This window comes from Rhynchophorus ferrugineus, unplaced genomic scaffold (assembly GCF_030347505.1).
Source record: "Rhynchophorus ferrugineus isolate W39M unplaced genomic scaffold, kcgeb_rfMv2 rfM1, whole genome shotgun sequence".
NCBI lineage: Eukaryota > Metazoa > Arthropoda > Insecta > Coleoptera > Curculionidae > Rhynchophorus > Rhynchophorus ferrugineus.
In genome coordinates, this window is record NW_027472580.1 from 25,587,531 (window position 1) to 25,610,690 (window position 23,160).

The following is a 23,160-nucleotide window of genomic DNA, read 5'->3' on the forward strand; positions in this document are numbered from 1 at the left end:
CTGGTACGTACAGTATTGAAATGTAAACCAATGTACGGCTAATTAAATTACTAATTTAGGTAGCTAATGACATTACCGCAACATTTATCGCTTGATCTTCTTTTAAACTGATTATTATTAATCAATCTTAGGAGTTGTTATTCACAATTTGCAAATATTACTATTGCATTACAATAAATGTCATTTTTAAACTATTTAGGTTATATCGCCTCCTTTATTTATTTAGAGCAGTTACTATTAGAAGTGACTGTGTGATGCGTATTGTTTAAATTATTCGTCTTTGCAAATTCAGTGAAAATTATAACAATTTTTTAATTTGGTTTTAATATAGAATTCAGCAATCTATAATAGATTTGTTTGATAACTTAATAACTATCACATTCCATTATAGTTTAATCCCGGTATTGTAAATAAAATTAGTTCAATTATTTTATAATTCACGTCAATGTTGTTTTCTTTTGTTATTAAATGCGACACTCCCAAAATGTATCGATATTTTTCCAACAAATTCATCATAACATGCAGGCCTCCGTAACTCAACCACAGACCTCAAAACTCAATCTATTAGTAGTAATCAACTCTAGGAAAATCTTGGAGGTCTTTTTATACCCTCCTGTAAGCCGTTAAAAACAGTTACATACATATATTTATATCTGCAAGCCCTATTTATCGGATCCTAGACTTTCAAAATATATAATAACCATATAATAGAAATAGATAAAACTGTAGTAACGTGAATTGACAAGAGACGGAAATATAGAATCACTATCTAACATAATATTAGAAATTATAAAACGTATACGGGTGGACGTACTAAACAAAGAAATAAATTTGGTAAAACTTAATGGACACAACATGAGAGAGACAGAACAACCAAATACATTAAAGTTAATAACAAGAAATAAGAGTAGAAATATTAAAATACATGAAACTTTTAAGAGAAACCCTTATAGGAATTAAGAATTAAAAAAGGATAAGGAGAAATCTTAGATGCTTGCATGTATCTTTATCAGTGAATATGAAAAACTGAACAACTGTTAAGAAACATATCCTGTTAAATTCCATAGTTTTCTCATTTATCTACACAATATAACAGTTCTTCACTTGTTTTAAGACGTTTACATGCGATAGAAAAATACAAAACGCAGGAAAAATGGCCGACAAATTGATTGACTTAAAATGCTTACTTGCTTGTTAAATAAAAGAGAATAGTTTTCTGTGATATATTATGACTGAATATAAAAACGGCATCTAGTATGACAATTTCAAGCGCAGAAATCATGGGTAAGTCTTGTTATGCATATGATGGAATCAGAGGTGTAATGTATTACGAGCTACTAAAATTTAATGAAACTGGTACTGCAAATGTATGGCGACATTAAATGGACAAATATAGGAAAAAATTGTAGAATTTTAATTAATATAATGTTAGATTAGAGATGAATGATCTAGGGTGAAAAATGAAAGATGGAAGAATTAGAGAGAAACATAAAAATTGAATTAAGAAATAGAGAAGATGAGAACAAAGACCGGATACGAAGGACTCAATAACAGAATATTGGAAAAGAACGAAAAAAGTTAATTGGTTAAAAGAAAAAACGGAAAGATAAATAATATCGAAAAAAGTGATAAATGCTGTAAAGTGAACAAGCTATCAAGGGAAGGCTAATAATAATAAGAATACAAGTATAGTTTTTAAAAGTATAGTAAGACAAAATTCAAGAATGAGTAGGTAAAAACAAAAAAAATCCAAGAGGGCAAGAGAAAAAATTTGATGAACGCTGGCGATAGTCTTGGGACAAGTACCAAAGGGGGGACAAGGCTAAAAGTGGCTGAAAACTGATACACAAGAAAAACTTTTTTAGAAATGGATATCTCCTCACAGGATGCTACGTCAATAATTTATTTAACGACATATTTATTAACTAGTTTTTTTTTGACAAATATCGAAATATATCCCATAAATATTTTATTAAAGTTATTCTATATTTTGACATAAAATCGAAATGCATAAAAAATAGATTAATTGCCTCGCTACAGATAAATAAGCTTACTTGTATATTTTATGTTAATTCCTCCTTGTTTTCAAACACATCTATGAATAACTAATTTGAACGGATCCAGTATTTTGCATCCAAAATAATAGATGCTCGAAGCGAAAGCAAAATAAACTGTATCGGAAGTCTGATATTTTTTTGCAAAAAAAACATTGCGAACATATAATTCCAACAAAACATTTATAAATATTCCAACACTGGGTATTTGCGTAAATCCTCAGGGATTGGTAAAGTTTAATTAATGTTTGCGAAAGGTACATTGCATAAAGTATTACTGGAAAAGTATAAAAGTTAAAGATATTTTTTGTCTTTGCGTGGCATAAATATATAAATACTTATATATAAATGAACGAAACCGGAAAAAAAACATAAAAACAAAATTAGTATTAAGTAAGTAAGTTAAATGCAATAAAAACTTAAAATAAATATGTGAAACATTAAAAATAATCCAGAGAATGATTCGTAAAAAAATTGGTAAAGTGACAAAACAAATATGAAGATAAATAATTTTAAAACGCCAAAAGGTATCATTATTGATTAAAAGATAATTAACTTATACGTAGAAATAATCATAACACACCCTTCCTTCAAAAACCTTCCAGTCACATATTGTAATATATAAACATAAAATAATTTTTATATTTTTATAAAACAATATTTATATTAAACAACAACAATCATGTTTCTGCCTTTGTTTCTGCCTTTGTTTCTGAATATTTAAGCAATTACTAGAATTTTCAGCATATATATTTCCACAATTCTTAGTTCTTTTTTGAATATCCAGGATCCTTGATCATCTTATTTTATTTTATTTAGCAAAAACTTAAAGCCTTCTTAAAATAAACATCTACAATATGAAATTACATAATAAATTATGAGTATTTATAAACAATTATTTAATTTTAAATCTGTTTCACTTCATCCAAGAGAACATATAGCATATAAATTTATTTGTTGTTTTTGTACAACAATGAAAAAGCGACATATAATCCGTAAAATTATTTTAAAAATAAATAAGAGTTAATTCTACAAAAATTTTTGTTTTGCAAAATATTCAAAGCATTATCCCATTAAAAAATTAATAAATATTTAAACGTTGCTTCAGTTGGTTAAGTCACAGCAATTTCCAAAGTTTAATTAATGCTGGAAAAGGTTATAAGACGTTAAACTTTACAGAAAGGAAAGTTGATTTTCTTGGGCGTGAAAATTCGAATATATATTTTCGTAATTTACCGAATTATCTATATTATATTATACAAATATTGTGCCTAAATGTTAATAAAACTAATAAATAAACTAATAACTAATAATAAAACAATAATAAAATAGCATTGTTTAAAAAAGTCAAATCTGCATTCGAGATAAGGTGAAAAGTAAAAGCTGAAAAAGGCAGCTGACATGTAGAAACGTGTTTCATATTACTACGTTAATTACCAAACGCTAGCGTGGCTTACAGTGAGAGCGTCGGCCACTGAGAAAAATATTGATATTTCGATATTTTAAAAAATATCGATTTTATTTATGGATATATATTGATATATTTAAGAAGCCCTTGTAGTGACCTTAAGGCATCTCGAATTTTACATCGTGTAATAACGGTCTACAAAATACCAAGAAATATAATCCCAGATGTTGAACACGGACGGGGTGCCAGCAGCGCCAACAAGAACCCGATAACGAACAGCTGGCAACCCCGAGACGTTTATCTGGGATGTTATTGAAGGATATTTCCATTCATTCAGTACTCGACCATCGTTTGGTTTAGACGTGCCACCAAGCCTCGTTACCAGGTAACACCGCTGCCATCCGTTTTATCATTTGTATTTTTATATTTTTATATTACTTCCATAAATAACGGTCACATAATGTAAACACCACTGTTTCATTTGGTTTTACCTCCAATCACCGAGCCATATCAGTTTACCCTAAACCGTTATAATTAATTATCAAAAATATACTAAACAATTAAAATTAAGTACCAATTTGGAAGGTTTATTAAAATAATTAAATAAATTTTAAAATAATTAAATAAAAACGTTTTTTTTTAATGTTTAAAAAATATATTAATTTTTTTTTAAAAAATAGCGAAAAATATTTTTTCTTGCAGCACCTATTTGTATCATATTTTGGTATTCAATAGTAAGTACTTTCATACGGTTTCTTTTATCAAATATTGTCCTACTTTTGTAGATAGAATAATAGCGTTTTCCTTTAAATGTGTTTAGCTTTAGTCATTTTAAAATACTGATTATTTTTTGTACAGGTTAGATTCTAATACCGTATGGAATATTTTCTGTTGCAAAAAAGGGTTTGTGTACAATTTTGACAATTTGTTGTCGTCGCTACGATATATAAGAAAATGAAATAAAGCCAACGCAGAGGGCAATACTGAAAGTACCAGCATGGGATACCCGGCTCATAACAAAATTTTACTGGAGATGAGAGAGGGATGAGAAAAGAAAGTATTTTCAAAATATCTGATCCGTTGTGCTCACATACAATTTAAACTTTCCACAATAGAGGTGAGAAAGCTTTTGAATATACGATCAAATATAATTTAAAACGGCCGGATAAACAGGTTGAAAATAAGATGAACAAGTAGGTTTTTTCACATGTGTATATTTTTTCAAAATTGCTTTTTGAATAAACTAGAATGCGTTTAGATTAAAAATAGTACTAATATGGAGCTAGACATATTCTACAACCTTACAGGCAATATTTGTCAATATAATTCCTTTGGTATTTCATAAGTAATATATATTTTTATATCGGATTTTCAATGCAAAATAAAGTCAACCTGACCTTACTCATCTAATAATTTAACGATTTATTAATGATTTAGATTTTTATCTCAAATTATATTAATAGCCGACTAGGTGGCGCAGTGGTAAAGGCGACAAGATGGTCCTCCTGCTGTTGCTGGTGCATGGTCGTAAAATATATGTTTGTGATTGTTTAATATTTATGATTGTTCGAGGCAAGAGTATAAAATTCGACAAGCAAAATGATACCAATCACGCCAGTAACCAGGCTGGGTAACACCGGATGTCATCTGAGGTGGTTTCTAAAGTAGGTTTCTCGCTAGTTGGTAGGCTTAAAGACAAGGACCGCGGTTCGGAACCCATGTTAAACTGTAGGTCCAGCCACTAAAAGGTTCAAGAGGTTGACGTGACTAAAAGCAATAGAACTAGTGTTGGGAACTATCGACTGAAATTGACTATCGACTGTGACGTGACAAATAGTAAAATATTTTGACTGTTTTTATAGCAATTATAAATAATATTTCGATTACTTTCTCGATTTTTGTGATAAATATTTTCGTTCTATAATAAAGCATTTTCATCACTTCATTCACATAATTTTTAATTATGTCATGAATTAGTTTTTTTCCTATATTTAGGTATATGTTTAATTTTTATATAGTATTTATGGTTATTGTACAACTTTAGTTTTTAGGTTTTGTTTAAGTTCTATTATATTGCCTATATTTATTATAATATATTATATAAAAATAACAATTAATATATTAAAATACATTAAAACATTTATGAGACATTATTACATTGCATAGAAATATTCCATTCTTGTTTACAGGTACACAGAAAATTCAAATATAAAAGTAATTCTACTTCGTTTAAAATTAAATTATAAATAGCATGTTATGTTTTATTATTATAACTAGCGACCCGCCCCGGCTTCGCACGGGTGCAATGCTGATACTAAATTAAATACACTACAGAAAAAATATGAACGTTGTATATAAAAACATAGCGGCCCGCTCCGACTTTGCACGGGCATAAAATATATATGCCTATGTCATTCAATGAAAACATGATTAAAATCGATCCAGTATTTTTGGTTCATTCATTACTGCCCTTGGCCTGCACGCATTAAATTTGGAGTAAAACAATTCCTCTTCCCCTATACTTACTATGAAGATTTCCTGCTATCTTTGGAATATCTAAATTCATACAATTTTTATTACATTACACATTTTTAAACGCAAATTTTAAATTTGTAATATCTCCGAAAATATTCGTTTAATTTACATGCTGTAAGGAACCATATTGATCTATATTAATTGCACACTGTATTTAAGGTACTTAATTCGATAAGGATTAATGCCGTATTGCTTACAATAGCTTCGTAAATAAGCCATTTTCTCACGTAAAAAGTAAACAATAAAAATGGTTAATGTGGGTTATCCCTAAAAGATAAACATATACCATCGGGGACTTTTTTGTAGACCTTTTTATGGTGTACAATACTGTAGTACATTAATTTGATCTAACTCGTAGGGTTAGGCAGCGTTTTTGCTAATTGCTAAATAAGCCTAAAAAAATAGGTTCATTTACGACATCACGTTAGAAACCTCTAAAATTAGCAATGTTGCCTTAGTATATTATGCATGTATTATACATATAAACCTTCCTCTTGAATCACTCTATCTATTGAAAAAAACCGCATCAAAATCCGTTGCGTAGTTTTAAAGATTTAAGCGCACATAGGGATATAGGGACAGAAAAGGCGACTTTGGTTTATACTATGTATTGATAGTATTCAGTAATTATTATTTTCCTTTTTTTTAAGGTAGTTCCTGAAGGAATTTATACATCTAGTTCTCGCTTGTACTACCGTTGGAAAATATAACCACATATAAAATTAACTGCCCTGAGCAATTATTTCCATCCTTTCCTTTCTCGCAATTTGTACAGAAAATAATTCGTACATCTTCCTCTGATATCACGAATTGAATAAAACTGTCGAATCGTACAATTGACTGAAAATAATAATTAATATTTTCAGTCGCTAGTTTTTTAACTATCCATTGTCTCGAATGTTTTGCGACTATCGACTGTTTCGACTGTTTTCAGTCGATAGTTCCCAATGCTAAATAAAACTTTACTTAAATTATATTCATTCATTAAACATTCTGCATGAATTTATAAAAACTTTATATGTATTTTTAAACTGTCGATGCAATAACATCAATAATAAATTTCTGATACAGCTACTCAACGCCCCGAAGTATAAATGAACGAAAAGCGATATCATAATAAATATCCTCCATTAAAAATGTAAAAATATTGGCGCGGTATATAATAACGAAAGCCCACGGAAATTTCCAAAGTTTAATTAATGTTCTTAGAGGATAACAATAGATAAAAAATATTTGCCAAGAAAATGGGAATATTCAATTTTTTGTATAAAAATTCTTAAAATATCTCAAACATTCTAAAGAATACCATCTCGCTCCTATAATAAATCAAATTTATTTTAGCTCACTTGTTTCTACAATACAATGGTTTACTGCATTTCTAATAATATACAGTTTTTGAGTTTACTACTAAATCAATGAAACGTTAAACAACATAGATATTAAGTTTGTATCATAAATTTTTAAAAAGTTGATATTTTTATTAACAGAATTACTAGGGATTTGATTATTCCCCTTATACCTTTCTGGTGTTTTAAATATTTATAATAGTATCCGTACTATTATTTTAGTTATCACTATAGATTGTAATATTTACGTCTTATTTGTTTTTAATATAATAATAGGAAAAATATTACAGGAACTATCAGAGAAGTGGTTAAATTATAACTTAAAATATAATATTATAATAATTAATTCATATATAAACATTCATATTTAATGCTATATTACGAACAGATTATTTTCTTAGCATCTGGAAAGTAGCTCAAATAATAATGATTCTCAAACCAGGTACAACACCCCAAGATGTCACCTCCTACCGACCTATAAGTTTATTACCGATAATCTTAAAAGTTTATGAGAAAATGTACATAACTACGCTCAATTGTATAAAAGAAGAAGAAAGATCATTCCAGAACACAATTTGGGTTTCGTCATAAGCATAGAACAATTGAACAAGTGCATAGACCTGTTAACAAAATAAATATGGGCTTAAGCGCCAAAATATATTATTCAAGTGCGTTCCTAAACATATCACAGGCCTTTAATAAAGTATGGCATATGGAATTGTAGGTTAAAATAAAGAAAATTTTCCCCCGTCCGGATTATGAGCTACTAAAATTTTACTTCACAGATCGTCATCGTCAAGCGGTGAACATACCGAAATATATGCAATATATTCAGGAGTTCCACTAGGTAGTGTACTGGGTTCAGTACCATATCTTCTGTACATAGCTGATCTACCTACAACAAAAATAACCACTGTGACAACATACGCAGACGACACGGCAGTCTTTGCGTCTCATAACGATCTAGCCACCCACCCGATCTGATTATTGGACATATATAGACTTTAGAATACGTTTTAAAATAAGACTAGCGAATTAAAATAATATTATGAACAGGAGATCACTTAATGAAGTTTTATTGCCCTCTGGGAAGATTGTGAAACTACTAAGAGCAATAAAAAAAACATTATTTTATAAATATGAACTACATACTTCTAATGAACTTATATCCTGAACTTGGATTAGTGATTATGTTCCTCTAATATTTTTAAATTAAATTTAGTGCCTCTTAAATCTCCAAACACTTAGGTAGGTTGGAAGTACAATTAAATAAAAATGCATATATTATGAAATCGAACTGACTTATATAGAATCCACAGTAGACTCTTGTTTATTAGCCGGATATAGCTGTAAATCTGATTTCTCTAATTTGCGACAGAAATTGATAGTAACCGTAGTTCTAAAAATGCTGCTGAAATTGACGATTCTTCACCTGGATTATTGATAGATCTTTGACGAAAAGCCACGAAGATCATCATGGCAACACGCATAGTTGCCTGTTGGATACTTAAGATGTCCCGGAATATTTTAAGGTATCTCAGGTAATTACGCATAAAAAATTGACAAAACCGACTGAACAAGTTAGATTTACAGGGCTATTTCGCTGCAAACTGCGACTTTAAAATTATTTGAGAAATTTGTCGAGATTTTCAGTTTGTATTTCAAAATCACCACTCAACAATCGATACAGAGCACAGAGTAATAATGGTTGTTGAAAAGGCATTTCAAGAAAGGAGATACTTCCCTGCAATATTTCTGGATATCTCACAAGCTGTTGGCGTGGTATGGCATTTGGGACTAATCTACAAGATGAGCAAATTGCTACTGCGAAATCATTGTCAACTGCTGAAGTGATGTCTTTTCGAAAAAAATTTTTACAATTTTGCATGAAGAAATATTCTCGACACAAATCTATTAGGACTAGTATTCCCCAGACTCACCAGTCATGAATCTGCTATGTACTGCTGATATCAAAACAACAAGAAAAACAGTACTTGAAACATTTGTCGATGACACAAAGTATCAAAAAACTGAATCATAAAGCCAATTTGTACCTATGTAGTACAAATAGTTATTTGCACTAAAACAACAAACCATCATGTAATTCATCGTTGGCAAAACAAAGTTTTAGTTAATTACCAGAGAAGATAGAATTGAACTTGTATTGAAGATTTGAATTCTAGCTTAAGTAGTTTAGTTTCATTTTAAATTGGGAAACGGCATTTAACTAAAATAAATGAAAATAATAAAACCACTTCTTAATTAATATATTAGTTAAAAAGATATTGTGTTCAGATCTTGAATATATTATTTCTAACCGAAGATAGATTTTGAAATTTAATTTGGAAAAGAAAATGTATACATTTTCGAACCGTGGATATTTGCCTAAAGCCGCACGGATTTCCAAAGTTTAATTAATGTTTCGGAAAGGTCACACTGCATAAAGAATAAGTACAAGAGAGAATTATTTTATTCTCAAGAATTCAGCCTGGAAGAGACAGAAAAACAGCAACATAAAAATCATATTTAACATTTTCATTAAAAAAATATTTATAACAATGCCAAAAAATACAAAAATTTGTAGTAGTTATCATATTTATAGTGTGATCATATTTACATCGTATATATTACTAAGTCACTTTAAGCAACAATAATTATCTCAAAATCCGTTAGGATATGAATCAATTCTGCAATATATGTGCAATGCGTTAGTTTTCCTGTCATTTGTTTTTCACCAGCAGTAGCCCATTCCCAAAAACTTCTAGCAGAATTTTTTTTTATTACTCTTCGTGAGTCCACAATCTGCCCTATTGGCAATAAGTATTTCTTCTGTTTATATTATATATACATGGCATGTAGAAAATCACTTCATTAAGTAATCTTCTGTATAAAATATTATCTTACAGAAAAATATAAAAATGACTTGAGGACCATAAATACTCAAAAAAGTCAACTATTTATACAAATATGACTGAGAATGAGGTCTTTAAGTAAGAATATGAAGAGAAATTGAAGATGAAACCAAAAATAGACAAAAGGAAGGGCAAAGGGAACGATAAGAAGAAAAGTTATGGAAAAGGAAGACTCCGAAATGATCAAATTAAATAGTTTTTGTTCCTTTTGTGTAAGAGGGCACACTAGAAATATACCTGGAGATAAATGGATGCAATGCCAGGAAACAAAAATATGGACTCTGGTCTAATGTAGAGTGTACGAATGGTATCATTACATATGCCACAAATGTGGCGAGTCTAATTAGATTTTGCCAAAAATCTTATAAAAATATTTCTTTTTAATTTTAACCGCAGAAGAATGGAGCTCTTGTTCTATGCTCTTTTTTAAGGCATTATATGTGAAACGTTTTAATTTTCCTCTCATTTTCTTTTCACCAGCAATGAAACGGTCATACCCAAAATCTCCTAGCAGAAAAATAATGACTCGAGGGCACTGAGTCACAAAAGTAGCAGGTGAATAAATAAAATAATAAGTAATAAAAAGGGGATAATTAATTCACATAGGAACCAATTTTCTTCTTTGTTAATCGTACCCCATTAAATCGTCGTGTTACTATATATATCTTCTTATAATATTAATAATAATAATACATTTTTATATTACAATAGCACCTATAATAAGTTAAATTTCAAACATAGAAATCCTCATCCACTTTTGCAATTAACTAAACAATAACAATATATTATAGGAAATGTATAATATATTGCTCAAGTTTATCGAGGTTGATCAATACTCTGATAGTTTAATTCTGTTTTAAGCTTTCTGAAATATAAATTACTACAAGGAAATACTGTATATGCTATAAAATACATTTCCTTAAATGTTTCAAACTGTACAGAATTGTTACGAATGTAAACATAAATGCACCTTAAGCTAGGTTTACAATTTCTGTAACACCATTGAACTAATTAATCTTATTATATATTACGTGTTTCCAACTCTTAAGCCGCTGAACCAATGTTAATGACAAAAAAACAAGTCATTTTAGGGTCTGTTTTGTTATATAATTGTTGACTTTTAAAATATTTCGATTATAAAAACATACGATATATTTCCTAGTCAATTTCTATTTATTATAAATTGAAGAAGCTTACTCTACAATAAAAGCAGCTAAAACAGGACTACCACAAGGAAGTCTACTGGGACCAATGCTCTATCTACTCTACACTTGTGATATACCACAATTGGGGAATATTACGAAGGCTACATTTGCTGATGATACTGCGATTATAGCTGTCGGTGACAATAGTGAAGAAGCCTCACGAAAATTACAATAGGCAAGTGAGAATATAAATAATTGAACACAAGCTTGGAAAATAAGAATTAATGAAAGTAAATCTATACATGTGCAGTTCACCTACAAACAGACCGTACAAGCACCACTAATATTAAATAACACTATCATACCATATAGCAACAACGCTAAATATCTTGAAATGAATCTCGATGCAAAACTTCGCTAGAAGAAATATATAAAGAAGAAAAGGAAAGAACTTGAATTGAAATATACGAAAATGTACTGGCTAATTGGAAGAAAATCACAATTAACACTACATAATAAATTGCTATTATATAAGCAAATGCTAAAACCTATATGGATATACGGAGTTCAATTATGGGAATATTCTGCAAAGAGTAACATAAATTAAATACAAATTTTTCACAACAATGTCCTGAGGGGTATTGTGGGTGCACCCAAATACTATAGGACTGATTAACTACATCGAGACCTTCAGATACCCACAGTCAGTCGAGAAATCAAGAGAATTGCAAGGGGGCATAAGGAAAGATTACATTCTCATACGAATATTGAAATATTGCAACTGGATACCTCCAGAATAGGACGCAGACTCAAAAGTATCAAACCATCTGAGATAGTGCCGATGGGTCCTCCTAGTTATATACCTAGATTTAAGTTATTATAAAGACAAATTGTATGTTAGACGGAAACGACTAGTAACAATATATTAATTAAATAATAAAAAAAATCAATTTTTGAGTTGAAACTATTAAATATGTACTCTTGGCATAACCAGTTATGTTGCGTTTACGCCTTTGAAATAAATACATACCTCGAAATATTTTTTTGATAATATTTATGAAGAAAATAATTCCATAAATTTTTATTTTAAAAAGTAATAACAACAAAATATTTATTTGTTCCCATCCTAAGTGAAACGTAACTTTCAAAAAACAGACAGCCAAATGTGTAAGCATTGCCATCAATTTAGCGATTGAATACCCAATAGGGCTTTACAAAAATATTTTGCTTTCTGAATATTGTATTAACAAAACAATACTAAAATGCAGTTCTGCACACAAAATGCAGTTTTGCACACACCAATCACTGTATTGAATGTGATTTAAAAATTATTATTCAATTTCAACCACTGTAGAATTGATTGACTTAAAAATTAAAAAAATAAAGAAATTAAAGAAGAACTTTTTTTCTGTAAAATGAATTAGTTGAATGAATGAATTAACTACTATGCACTGAAAGTTTAGTTAAGTATTGATGTTATCTAAAAATAATGAATAATAAATTTGTTATACCAATTATCTTTCACTTTATACTTTATCAAATCTCTTAATTGGATTAAATTTAATGCATATATTTCTTATTCAGGCACAGTATGTTGTAAGCCATTTTGATGGAGATGATTTTAGAGTTTATAAGGAGACATATTTTAAGGTTAATTCGACGATGAACGAATGAATTAAAATTTCATTAATTTTAATATTCAGCACTCACCTCATGTAAATCCATCTGATTTCCATTCATTTCGAAAAATGTAATGTTCGATTAAAAGAAACATTAATAGAGAAATGTAAATTAGTTTGCAACGAAGTATAATATATCTATCCCGAAATATTTACAATTAGTCTTGGTATTAAAAAAACAAAATAAAAATTAATAAAAGGAATCAAAAAAGAAATTTCAGCCACAGTAGCGATATTGCCTTTCTTAATTATTATTGTATTATAACATTTCAAGCAAAAAGTTTGATTGTAATTAAACGTTACTAATTTCATCTGTTATTAAAATTTTGATACTTGAACAGATTTTTGATAGTTTTATAATAAATAGCCTATATATAAAAGAACAAAAGAGTTATATAACTAACCAATATTTTAATTTTCTGGTTTTCCCTATTAAAATACTTTGAAATATTAAAATACCATTTAGCATAGATGTTCAAGTCAGTAAGAACCTCGTAGTTTCTTTCCTGAAAACCGATGAATAACTTCCTTATGAACCATATTTATAAATAGTATAAAAATGCTTTAATAGAAGAATTTGAAGCCTACACATACTCTCTATTAGGATACAATGAAAATTCAAATCTAGTTATCTTTGTTGACGTAGTCTCTAATAAGCAAATTATCATTATATTTGGCCGATATGTTATTTAAATTTCTCATTGGTTGGGACTCATCAGCATAATTTATCTATCTGGATTCATGCCGGGCCAAGGAGAAAGCTTTAAGAAGAACCTTGGCTTTCCTATTTCCTACGTTATAGAACAAATTTCTAGATGTTTTGGTACACGACTGGGACAACTTTGTAATTATTATATTAATATTATCGGTTGTAAATTATTCAGAAGCTCTATGAACTATTACACGGAGAATTGCAGCTATTTTAAAAACCAATATTAACCCAGCAACTTATTAATAAACATTGTGGGTATGTCAGGTGTTTCATATTATTTAGTCTATATCATGTTTTATATACAATATATGCACCTTCAGTTCCTTGTATTGAAGTTCATCAAGGAACAGATAGTTTTCCCTAAATAATTCAAGCAGAGACTGATTACGACATGACTGTGGTACTTCTAGCTTAATTTGTTTAAAAATAGAGTAAAAATATTAGTGCATATTATTTGTAGATATACAGATTAATTATAAGAAATATGCATTTATGAAACCCATTTGTTTGAATTTTATTGGGGCTATCAACTCAGACGAATTCCTTGATTAAATCAATTACATTAAATTGACTGAAATTATAAATTCACATTAATTATTTACCCTTAATTATATTGTAAACTCCCTACAGAAAACTAAAACAGTTTTGTTACTTTGATTAAATATTAAAACATTAATAATGAAGAACAAATCCATTGTAAGAAAAACGCTAAAATCAAATATTCCAACAGCTACGTTAGTTCCAGCACATTATCTTCATAAATAAATCCATGCAGATTCTATTTTGCCGACAACAGAATGTCGGGGAGTATTCTCCGAAGTTGTTACGGATTATAATGAGTCTGGAACCTCACTAAACTAAATAATAGGGTCAAAATCTCACGCAACGCTAGACACAAATTCCTTTAAATATTATTGTGTATCAGCAACTGAAATGCTTAGATCGAATATCGTGATATATATTCTTAACTTATAACTTATAACTACTTTTAAAGTTATTATAAGTTTGTACATATATATAGAAACTGCTCAACTTGAAAAACACGTTATAATTGCATATTATGATATCAAATCGTTTCTTTTATATGACATAAAGGGCCATATTTATTAATTACATTACGGTTACCGGCGATAGACACCATAATATAAACACTATGCGATATAGTACATTTCATTGCATAATGGCAAGACTATTTTCGTGAAATTAACGTGACGTGTTTTTTGCTATATATATAAACAAAGCATGGTGAAACATCATCGGAGAAAATGAATAGTGGGCAAAAAACTGACACAGGCTATTAAAAATGATTCTGGCCAGACAACATAAAACTATCGCGGCAAAAGTGAACAGGCACTCAGAATTCAACAACCACTTGAGAACTATTGCTTCGAAAAAAACCTATCTAACATACATGGAAGAGTTACCAAACCCTTTATAATGGAAACCAACTCTAAGAAATGGAGCAGCGATCGTACAACCTGGATACTTGATGATTGGGTGGTATGATTTAATGAATCATCGTTTCTTTATTTGATTATTTATCAATTTATGTATGAAGAACAGAAAGACAAGCGTACGATCTGGACTGCCTGCTTCTTACAGTTAAGCATGGTGATGGTTCCATCATGATTTGACTGGCCATACCGTGGCTTGCAACTGGTCCTCTCAGTTACATCACTGACCTGATTACTATGAATGAATATCTCAATAACCTCAACGATTAAAGTATTCTTATGACCAGTATATTGCTTCCAAATACTGACATTTTTTTAAATGGTAATGCGCGCATACACAGAACGAATGATGTTTAGTCTTGATTTGCTTCTCTAATCAGAGCATTTATCAGATCTTAACATAACTGAAACCTTATGGTAGTTTTAGAGCAGAAAGTGAGCAGTAGATTCCCAACTTAAACAATGTTGAAGCAAATGGCGGATATGAAGCAAATGGCGGATATTTTGATACAACTCTTTCAGGCGCTATGAATCTATTCCAAGAAGAATTTCAGCTGTTCTAATAGCAAATAAATGGTTCTAATAGCCTATTAAAAAAAAATTAATATATTGTATATGTCAGATGTTCGTATTATTTTATCCATCCCGTGTATATATTTCAGATATATATCATATTAGAGTTATTAAAATTTTTTATATGTTAAATATTTCGAAATTGAAAAATATCGAGAAACAACCCACATAAGCTGATGAAGCGAATTTCTTTCCACAATACGTTACAACACTCAAACTATAATATATATGTACAAATCTTCCCATAAATATTTCAAGGAATATAGAAAACGAGAAATAGCAGGATGATATTAATAAATGCAATTGCAGAGGACTTTACATTCCTATGATAATATATAAAGTAAATATACAATCAAAACCATTATTAAACTTATGAAATAATTAAAATGCTTTAAATTAGCTTATAATCCATTTTAATATATTTTTTTAATTTTTAATAAAAATTAATGGTTTCTGATGCTACACCATTCAATAATATCCGACATTTCGTTCCTTTCCTTCAATAAATTTCAATTAATTTACTTTCTTCTTCATTTAAGTTAATTTTAAATATTTTATAAAGGATGGCAAGTCTGTAGTTTTTACATTAAGGTCACGACTTGAATGGCCCAAAAATAATGACCCTTCAGAAACACTTTTACTATAAAAAATTACTCTTCTTGATACTGCAGGCACCCCGAGATTTTGAAAGTAATTAACATAAAGTACAAACCTTAAACTTGAATATTAAGTTGGAAAATGTAACTGTATTCATTAGAATAATGTACAGACTGTGAATTATTATTGAGAATATTTTTGGGAGAAATTTTATTCTTTGTTATTTATAAATACCGTTAATTAACAACCACTGTTGTTTTTAATATCTTTAGCAATATTGAAATTGATGCTAAAAAATTACGACTTTAAAGGTTTTCCAATAACGAAAATTTGGGACACTACACAGACTCGATCGAAACAAATGACAATCAGACGAGCGATGTTTGATGAATATGACGAATGTTCAATAAATTATCATTTCAATATTTCATTTATTTAAGAATTCTATGCATATTTTTAATTTTACAGTTCATAAACCAACCAAATATATTCAACGGACTATTTAATATCCTTCAATTTCTTTAATGATGTTGATCGTAAACATTTAAGCGATTATACTAGCCAGGGATGATGTTTCACAATATTCTGATGCTTTTCAAATTTACCTTTCGGCTGTGTTTGTAGCATCATTATCATCTTGGAATACGGCGATGTTTAGCAGCCTTAAGTATATGGAGATATTCGGACTACCTGAACACCACGAAATTCCGACAAAAAAGGAAACCTACCTCATGTATAAGTATAGGCAGGCATAAAAAGGTAGGCTCGATCATCCTCACTTTTTTAGGGTTTTCGATACATAATTCTGGCAATTTATAAGAAACAATATAAACGGTGATTCATTAGACAATACCTTAGTTTTCCATTTAACAAGTTACCAAGTTGTAGCCGTACTGTTTTAATCGAAACACTATTACTCAAGTAATGTTCAGTTTTACTGTCACGTTTGCCGCAGTAGCTTTATTGTTTGGTCATAATCATTTTTATTATTTGTTGGTCTCTCTTAGTTTACTTTGATTTCTGCCCATTATACCTTCTCGCCGATAACGTTTTACTACGTTTAGTGTATTGTAGATAGGCAGGCTCATGAAACATTAGAAAAAATTCGGTAGATTACACACTTCACTGATGGCTTGTTTCACCCGTCACAGAACAAGACATATAACACATTAACATATAACCTACAATGTAAACTAAGATGCACAATAACATTAATACATTGTGTACTATAATGCATGGTGCTCATATTGTTTTATCTATCCCTGTATACAAAGGTCTTGGGTGACCAACTGTAACTGTATTAGAATTATAACTTGTCAATATAATACAATAACAGGAAACGAATACATAAGGCATTATTAGCTTTTTATAAAATGTTTAAAACAGTTTAGAGAGGTTTAATTTATTAGCCCATTAGATTATTTTAAGAGATCCCATTAGGAGATTATCCAGTATATGGAATTTTGCTTTACATATTTTGCTAAAGTAAGCTATTCAAGAAAAGGAGACATTTTGTAGAACAGAAAAATCATGAGAAGCCACCACCACCAAATGATTAATAAATGTTACAACAACAATAAATAATTCAGACAATGTTTAGATATCCAAACTCTCCAAGAAATTGAAAAACCACATGTTTCATCTAAGTAAGAAGATCACAAGCATTTTTCCTCCTTAGAAAATATTAACAAATAAAGATGCAGAGAAAATGTTTAATCCAACCTTATATACTAACACAATAAACAATGGAGGAGCATTAGGGATTTATATCAATGTACCTAAGTAACCGGGACACTAACGGAGACCAAATGCGTGAGTCTAACACATATTTCAAGAACAAAGCAACAAATTAGATTTGTTTTGTTCGTAATTTAATTTCGTATATATGTTAGAAAATTATATTACTATTTTTGTACTGTTTAGGCTCGTCACCGACTTCAGACTGATCAGTTGGTAGTAGTTAAAATAATATTGTAAATAGAGAAATAGATTTAGATAGGTATTAAGCTAAATTGTGTGTATATAGTAGAATATAAAATACGTGTAGTAGATAGGTTAATTTTTTTTTTTTTGTTTATTTCCATTTGGTTATTACAACGATTATTATGTACATATTTTATTTCAAAATATTTTTTTTTGTGTTAAAAACCTAAGTTTGAATATTTTTTAATTTTTAGCGAGTTCCTCTTTATTTTTTGATGTCGATTCAATTTTTTATTATTTTTTATCTTCTTGGTGTAAAATAGGAATAAACATACATATATCCCCCTACCTAGTCTAGGTGATTTGACAAATCTTCGAATCAAACTAGGAAAAAACATAGTTGTTGCCCTGTTGAGAACCGAATCCACGATCTCCACGTATGAGCTGAATATTCTAACTATTACACCATAGAAATAGTTGCCTACAGAGATTCTATGAGGTCTCATATGATAAGATTAGTACTTAAAAAGCAAGCTGACTGATTTTTACACTGTACTACATCCGATTTTTCATCACATCGGTTGAGCAATAGCATCATATAACAATATCTGATTATTTTAGTTATGTGAAAAATATTGTTATTAAAAAATATGTGAAAACGTTGTATGTGCCTTTACAATTTGACGTTATCCCTCGGTTTCCCCCCCTTTCACCATCCTAATTTGGCTCAAATAGGACCATCTCGGAAGTGCACTTTTTCGAATGCAAAAAAAATATTAAAAATCCATAATTGACGGAGAAATCGGCGAACATACATTAAAAAAATATATTCAGCCGAACAAAGAACCATCTGCTTTTTTGAAGGTGGTTAAAAAATAGTCAATAACAAAATATTCAATAGTGGATATTATTCAAATATCACCACAAAGCTGGTCCACATTTTCTGGCTGTTATTTATAACAACCCGTAGTTAAAATATGCCCATCTAGCCAGTACATGTCATCAGTCGTTTGCAAATATCAGTGTCAGCTTTCTTTAAAAACTAATAAAAAAATCTGAGACAACTTTTAACTGAACTATTCTTTAATTTAAGAATATGTCCATTCAATGTTCTGAGGATTGTATATTAAATTTAAAAAATACATATAAATATTGTTCATATTATCCTAATTTTAAAACTAAACTAGTAAACAATTTACCATTTCTGATAAGAATAACTAATAGTACCCAATACACGAAAGTTAAATGTAACATAAGCTTATCGTGATAATATGATATAACATCTTGTATATTATTACAAGGAAAAAGTTGTTCGCTTAACCAGAATGGCATCTCTCCTTTATAGGAATTTCGTCTATAGGGACTTCCCCATTACGATGATTTATACGTTCAATTATCACACAATTATACCGATTTGTTTAGCAGGCCACTATGATCAATATGATCAATATGATCAGTAAGAGAGACTATGTTCTTATCGGATTACTTGTTTTATTTTTTTTTCATATTTCAATTAGTTTTTAATGGTCTGCGAAAACAAAATGCAGTTTATTAAGGATAATTTTTCAAAATTAACACAGGGTTTTTAACAAAACGCTTTTAATTTAACCGAGGAAAAATATAAATGTAAGACATTTAATTTAGTCCATATTTTAACATTCGCTATAACGACATGGGTGTTCCAATCCGAAAGAAGAATAGACAATGTTGACAAATCCGAGTAAGGATTCACTTCGAGTAGATCACTTATATCAACTAATTAACACAACCTAGAAGTGGTAATTAAGGAAAGCGTCCCAGATAATAAGTAGTATAGGTCGCAGGGGACAGTATCCATGTATCCGAGGCCCCCGCTAAAACAATAGATGCTTGCATTTATTTTAGTAATCAATAACTATTGGTAATATATAGATAACCTTCCAATATCCAATATAAAATATCCAATAAAACTGCCAATGCACGTCATCAAAATGTATGACGTCATCAATATCGCAACGTTGCCGCATTAAAATTGAATTTTAGTTCACGTTTGCCTTTTTGTAACCTCTAATAATTATTGCTAATATTTGGAAGAATTTTGTAGATATTTGACAACAGGATCGACCAGCAACACGACAATTCGAATTTTATAAACTGATTCGATAACATGAACCAACGTACCAGGCATGAAATTTAGAAATCATCCCAAAAGACATCCGGTCTTACCCAGTCTGGTTACTGGCATAAATGGGATAGTTATTCCTTGTCGGATTTTCCACTGTTGCCTAGGATTGTCAATCACATTATTTTTATGGGCTACTAGCAAATACATCATATAACGGCTAAAACTTCAATTTAAGTTCTTTCCAAATGATCTCATCCATCAATCTTAAATGGTTGATAATTCCCTAAATAGAATTTGTGTTTCATTGAAACAATGTTTTACGATAATTTCTATGCTTAAACATGTTTTATTCGTCATAGAGGGACGTAGTATCTTCAATTATACAACAATAATATGAGTATCATAACTGTAATTTATTTATTTAAGTTGACTTCTATCTGCTTTATTTTATTATCTTCTACTGACTCCAGTTTCGACAATTCTCATATTGAGTTATAATCCATTGAAAATAATAATCCACCTACCCAACAAAATAATCCCATTTAACGGTTGATACCCCGTCGTAAGATTCTTTTCCATAAAATTTTATATACACTATGAATATTGGAGCAGATCTCAGTTCGATGAAATCGGATTTCAAGGAAGCGGTAACAGATTATAAGCTATCACATACCTCGATTTATTCGTTATTTTATATTTATTTTTCTATATGATTATGAGTTAATTTAGAGAGATTAACAATAATTGGAATAATTTTTGCTGTTTTTAATCTAAGGTTGGTTTATTTATAGCTTCTGCCTAACTATTATATTCCCGTAAAAGTTCTTTCTTTAATATTAACAGAATACATTACTCCACAACATCTCTGTATCAAATAAACCATAGAAAAGAATACACCATATTATCTTCCTTTTTTAAGGGCGGTACGTTCTTTTCGAGTCCATCGGTACAGTCGATCAAGTTAAAACAAAAAAGATCTTGAATATTTAGATTTTGTGTTATATTAATAATTCTATAGTAATAGTAATTAAAAAGTTGTTATATTCTTGTTGGTTTAACATACATCGGTTTTACAATATAGAAGAACAAGGGTAACTGCAGAATGTAAGGTTAAAATATTCAAAGTCATAAAATTCAAACATCTATTTTATTTATAGTGGAGATGTTGTCGAATAGGTATTAAGATATGCCAAATTTAATGACAACAAGAACAGAGAACAAAATGATTCTTGTTGTGTTGGAATCAGTTAAGTTATTAATGAAGTTTTCCATCAAGAATATTTGCAAAAATAATAATAACTAGTAATAATTTGAAATTTTTTAACATAATATATTTTATTAATGATTTAAATTTTATTTCATAGTTGAGATGTTGGTAGAATTTGTTGAGGGTAAATGTCGAAGAAAATGAAATTCAGAGAAGAAGAAATTAGACAGCATTTTGCTAAGACATACAGTGATACTATGAAATAAATAGATCTGCTAACAAAAGTAGGCCTGGATCAAATAAACAAACTAAATATAAATATAAATATATAAATAAAAAAATAAATAAAACTATCAACGACGCCCTAATGATCCAATGACAAGGAAAATGCAATGTATTATTATATTTGAGTATAAGTAAATAAATTATTGTTTTGTAAAAATAATGATGTATTGACTAAGATTTATTTCAGTTTAGAAGTAAGAAAATCTATTCATTATAGGCTAGTAAATGTACAATGTATTAATCGAAAGCTCGGGGTAGTCAATTCATTAATGGGGTTTGCGGATCAAGAATAATAACGATCATAGTTGATCACAATCGGAGATTTTTAGGAGAATTTCAAGGCTTTCATACATAGTGGTGTCTTTTTCATTTGGTTTTCATTATTGTCTGGGATTGGTCTAAATGATGTTGGTGTTTTTATGGTAATGTTTATATGGTTCTTGTTAATTGTTCCAATATGTAAATTAATTTAAGTATGGTGCTTTTTAAAAATAGAGAGACTTATAGAAATTATTTTTATTATTTCATTTTATTTAATAATTTTTTAAATAAAATGTGTGATTTAAAAAGAAATAATTTTTATTTCCTTCTTTATATATAGTTTCAACATTAAATAAATTATATATCAAATTTGTGTATATTTATTCATAAAAAAAATTATGTGTAATATGATGTTTTTATAAAAATAGAATGGCTGGACATGGAGCTCAATATTCGAATGCGCCAAATCCGGAGATATTGTGGAGTAAACTATTCTAATTTTAACGAGCTATATTTTCTTTATGACGCTTGATGAATGATATTAAATTCTATATTATCCATGCATAAGATAATTCCACTGCACAAGCAGATACTAACACTGTACTGACCTATAAAATTCAGTTATGGGGATGTTTCGTCAGATGTGATAATAATACAATACAAGTATTCTAGAATAAAGTCCTGATAAATATTGTAAATGGCCCCAGATGCTAAAGGAATAATTGCCTACATTAAGACCTTTAAACTCCAACTGTGATGAAGGAAATAAAGAGATTCGCAACAAAACAGGAGGAAACATGTAAACCTCATAGTACTGCAACTCTTGGCCAATATCGAACCAGGACGCAGACTAAAGAGAATCAAACCGCGTGATCTTGTGTAGTTTTGTAATGAAGTACACTAAATGGTAAAACAACTTTTATTTTATAAGATATAGAGAGAGATAATGCTATAAGAAAGAAACT

At 29.4% G+C, this 23,160-nt stretch overlaps 1 protein-coding gene across 2 annotated transcripts in view; it reads right to left on the minus strand.

Moving 5' to 3' along the window:
* The window catches only part of LOC143206558 (potassium voltage-gated channel protein Shaw), a 334,396-nt gene that overhangs the window by 47,466 nt on the left and 263,770 nt on the right, over positions 1-23,160 (minus strand). The window lies entirely within an intron of this gene.